The sequence below is a fragment of the Condylura cristata genome, unplaced genomic scaffold, assembly GCF_000260355.1.
Source record: "Condylura cristata isolate star-nosed mole 26May11 unplaced genomic scaffold, ConCri1.0 scaffold00008, whole genome shotgun sequence".
NCBI lineage: Eukaryota > Metazoa > Chordata > Mammalia > Eulipotyphla > Talpidae > Condylura > Condylura cristata.
The window spans coordinates 21,723,889-21,728,461 of record NW_004567109.1 but is presented as its reverse complement, the minus strand read 5'-3'; the positions used below and the strand labels follow the sequence as shown (position 1 = coordinate 21,728,461).

Sequence of the window (4,573 nt, the reverse complement as noted above, 5' to 3'; positions counted from 1 at the left end):
GCCGCGCGGCCCGAGGGGCGAGGCCGCGCCAGGACCCAGGGACCGCCGCGGCGGGTGAGGGCTCCGGGAGGCTGAGCGGAGGGGGCCCTCTCCGTCCCACGAGTCCTCCCCGGCCACCCGGCTAGTCGATCCAGACAGCACCGAAACCGGCGCCGCCGCGCCCGCCGCCTCACGCCCCCGGCGGCCCCTCTGCCCAGCAGCGGCCGGCCACGCGGCCCCGCGCGCGGGAGCCGGCTCCTCGCGGGCCTGGTCACCCGCCCCGCTCCCGTTAGGCACGCAGCCCATTGGGCAGGCCGGCCAGCTCTCTCCCCGCCGATTGGTGAACGCGGTGCCTGTCACTCGGCGGCGGGGCAGTCCCGCGCCGCGCTCAGCGCGCGCCGCCGACTCCTGCAGAGAGAACAGTTCCCTGAGGATCCCTGGAGTCGGCCTACCTGAGGCGGGCCTCGAATCCCGCCGTCCGCTAGAGAGCTCGGTGGCCGACGTCCGCGCTGAGCCCCCGGCCGCCAGTGAACCGGCCCGGCCGCATGCGCCCGGCAGTCTTTGACGGAGGCGGGCTCCAGGCTGTGCGCACGCAGGGGGGGCGGGGCAAGCGCGGGCCCTCCCCGGGGCGGGGCCTGGGTGCGCGGGTGCCCGCCCGCGTGCGAGTGCGCAGGCGCGGGGCGGACGCGCTCTCCCACTCGCCCCACCCTCGCTGGGGACCCTGCACGCTTGGCGGTTCGAGGCTGGGCAGGTGGGCGCGGCTTCCTCTACGGTGTTGTCCCAGCCCGTAGGCTAAGCTTTCTCACTGGAAGAAGAGGAAGCCCCCTTTGGACTCTGTCCTAGAAAACCTGTCGCCTGGCTCCAGCCCCCTTCCGCAACAGCCTTTGGAGAGACCAGACCCTTCATTCCATGTCTCTAAACCGTTAGACCTCGGGAGCAACTCATTGGACTCGAAGTGGTGCGACCTCAGCTGGTCTCTTACACGCCTCCCGAGGGACGCAGGCGGTGTCATCTGACCTCTAAAAGGGAAGGCCAAGAGGGTGGCTGGGCGCTGGCTCCTCGCTCATCTGCCTTTGCCCCGTCTATCCTGCAGGAGGCTGCTTTAGCTGGACATGGGCCCAGAGACCTGCAGTTTCATCCAGCTAACTTAGTGAGTGCCCGCCCCCGCCGTGTGCCACACTGTGCTGGACTCTGTCGGACTCTATCCGGGGTCCGGGAAGCAGTGAGGCCAACTGGCCAGCTCTTTACATTTCATTATGCTTTGCTAGGGGAATGAGTGTCCCTCCTGGGTACTGACCAGGGCGCCGTACGTCTACTGGCTGCCAGGGCCTCCCCGCAGTGGGGGCTGAGAATTCAGGCAGGGCAGTCGTGCCTGAAAAGGGGACTTTAAAACTAAGACCTGGGCCCTCCCTGGTGGCGCAGCAGGTTAAAACACAGCACCAAGAAGCTTTCAGCATTAGTTCAATCCCTGCCCCGGAGGTGACCACATGGCGTGGCAGACCTCTCCTGACCCGCCCGCTGCTCCCCTCAGCAGTGTGCTTCCTTGATCTGCCCGTGCTGCTCCCCACTCTGGCTCTGGTGAATCCTCTCACCGCCCCTGCACCTCTGGCCTGTACTCCAGCTCTGTACGCATAAATAAATAAATAAACCTTAAGGGAAAAAAAAAAAAACTAAGACCTAAAGTGAACTGGCATTCATTTTGGAAGAAGGGGACAAGGACGAGACAGATGCAGAAGGGAAAGCCTGCGTGAAGACCTCAAAGGGCCAGCACTACTGACTGAGCTGGAAGAACATGTGACTGCTGGCAGAGCCAAAGACAGACTGCCGTGGCATCAGGCTGGTGAGGTCATACAGGCAGAGCATTAGAGGATTTCCTTTCTCCTCGGGACAGAAGCTTTTTTGAAGGGGGTTTGTTTTTCTTTTGTAGAGTGAATACAGCAGTTAACCTTGAATGAGGTAGTTTTGTTCAATCTTCACGTCCTCATAATACTAATAGAGAAAATCTGACTGAAAGACGTTATTTGAGGCCCTCGTTTCTTATTAGTCATGCTTAAATTGCTTAGAGATGCAGTTTCTGAGAACCTATGAAAGACTTCAGGCTGAGGACTTACTGGTTCACTTTTTTTCCAACCACTGCACAAGATCTGAAAAGTCAGTCTCTCACCTCCTTACCCCAGTGTTGCTGTTAGTTCCCTAGGAGCAATTTGTCATATCTTCATTGAAGGTGGGATGCGATTAGGTGTGTATTTAAGGAGTCACTCAGACAGCTAGAATTCAAAACAATGTTAGCAGGCTGCTGTGGCAGCTCAATAAAATGGCTCTGTCTCCTGGCAAACCTAGATCAGCCCTGCTGCCCTGCCAGTCCCCCTGGGCCACACCAGCTCCAACTCTCAAACATGCTTGGCATGCGTTTGCAGAGTCTTAAGAAGCAGTTGGCATTTACTAAGTGGGGCATAACAGACACCGAGAAAGTGCTTGCTGACATCGTGTGCTGTGGGAGATACCAAAAGGAGCCCCTTCCAGAACATTTTTCTGCATGACCACATGACACTTCCCTGTCTCAAGCCCTTGCATCTCCTCCCCTAAGTGCACTCTCAGCTTATGGTCCTGCTTTCTAGTTCAGTGAGAAAACAGACGCCCTCAGGAGAATTTGGACGAGCCCCCTCCTCCATAGCCACCAGCTACATTTATCTGTGCACACAGTCTCTGCCTTCTGTCCTGTACTGTGGACGCACTGTCCATGTTCCAGAGGTCACCCCTCCTCCCTTCAAGTGCCATCTCCTCTCATTATGGCATTTTTCCCCAGAGAAATCAGGCGGCTCTCAGAGAGGTGGAGAGAGACTTATTTGTCTCGCCGGCAAGCCCAGTGGGATAGTTCCCAAAAGTAGAAAGAGCAGGGTTTTATACAGTTTGTATGCGGAAGCTTGCCACCCCCTGGACTTTCCTTATTGTTTGGGGAGAGGGTCAAGGTAGCACAGACACTACTGGGGGCAGCAACAGACAGCAGCAACTCTGCTTGAGCACTCAGCAGAATCTCAGCGGCAGACTTACTAACTTCATCACCTACTGAAGGTTCTCCCCTTCAGCGTCGTCAGTTTCTCCCACTCCACAAGATCACCCCCCACCCCATGCTATAATTTCTCCCACCTTAAAATCCCTCTCTTGTCTCTGCATAATTCTCTGGCTCCCCTCCATTTCTCTGTGCCCCCTTTCAAGACCACTAGAATGCCGTTTGCGCTTGCTGGGTCCCGGGCCTGCGCTCTCTCTTGAATCCTTCTGCGGGCTGTTGATCATGCCACCCCACTGACACTGCTCTTGAGAGAAGATGGAGCTCTGTGTCTCCACTCTGCTCTGTAGACCAGCCCAGGCTGGCATCCAGGTGTCATCAAGTCCCAGGTAAGGATAGCAAGCATGGCTGTAAAGGGGGGGCGGGGCTTGGATAGCGTTTCATTATATCCTTTTGTTACCACCGGGAGCAGGCAGGATCTGCTCTGGCCAGGGCCAGTATCTGTGTGGAACTGGCATGTGCACCCCATCTGCGGGGGTTTCCCCCATACCCGGTTTCCTCGCACATCCCAGAGGTGTGCTGTTGGGTTCATTAGCATGTCTGCTCTGCCCCAGCAGGAGTGAGGGGGGTGTGTTGCATCCTGTGATGGAAGGATGCCCTGCCCAAGTTGGTTCCTGGCTTGCTCCCCTGAGCACCCCCCCCCCCCCGCTCCCCCCTCCAAGGCCCTGCCACCGGAGCCCCTGAGCTGGAATTGTGTTTTACATCAGAAGTGATTTGGGTCTTTATTTAGATGTCTGGTGATGCTTTAGGACTAGAAATATGACAGGTAGCCTCTAGTAAACTAGTAAAACTGGTTCCTTTAGACCCTATTCACATAGTGTCCATTTCCAAGGGCCTGTTAACAATGGTCAGTGAGGACCATTGTGTAGCATGCATGTTTGCACCTTGGCCGCTCCTCTCCCCTCTCTGGGTTCAAAAACTGTGTGCCCTGAGGTGCAGCCATCCCCCCCCATGCCTGCCCCCCCATATGGACAACTCCCCCAGCAGCATTTCTCATTGCTCTGCACTCCCTCCTTGAGGCATATGCTTTACTTGACTCCTAGTTCAGGTCTCTCCTTCTGGATCTCTTTTCCCAGGTCCTTAACTCTTACTGACCTGTAAATACTGTTGGCCCCAGGGCCCAGTCCTGAGATCTCTTCGCCACCTACAGTCTCCCTCTAGGTGATCTCATCCAGACCCTGAGTACGCATCCTTGATACAGATGTATCCTGACCGCTCCCACATTTATGTGTCCAACCTGGACTTCACTCTGTAGCACCCAAGTGCAGGGGCCATCACGTCCACCCTGTGCTGGGGCATGGTCCTGGGGGTAGGATGGGGAGGGACCCCTCTGCCCCGCTACTCTGCTCTGGCACTCGGCGATCCAGGGGTGGGAGGTGGGAGGCCAGACACAGCCAAACCAGGCCGAGCACATGCTCTACTATGGGCCAGATAGCAAGTATTTTAGGGTTTGTGGTTCAGGCAGACTTGGTCCCAACTACTCAATGCTACTTTCAAAGCGCAAGAGTCACCCCGGGGTACATCAGT

General features: G+C 57.2%; 1 protein-coding gene across 1 annotated transcript in view; it reads right to left on the bottom strand.

Moving 5' to 3' along the window:
* Positions 1 to 571, bottom strand: part of CTPS1 (CTP synthase 1) — a 26,867-nt gene extending 26,296 nt beyond the window's left edge. The window contains exon 1 of the mRNA XM_004678856.2: positions 432 to 571. The gene's annotated coding sequence lies outside the window, so the exon portion shown is untranslated. The remainder of the gene's footprint in view (positions 1 to 431) is intronic.
* Positions 572 to 4,573: the final 4,002 nt, after the last annotated feature.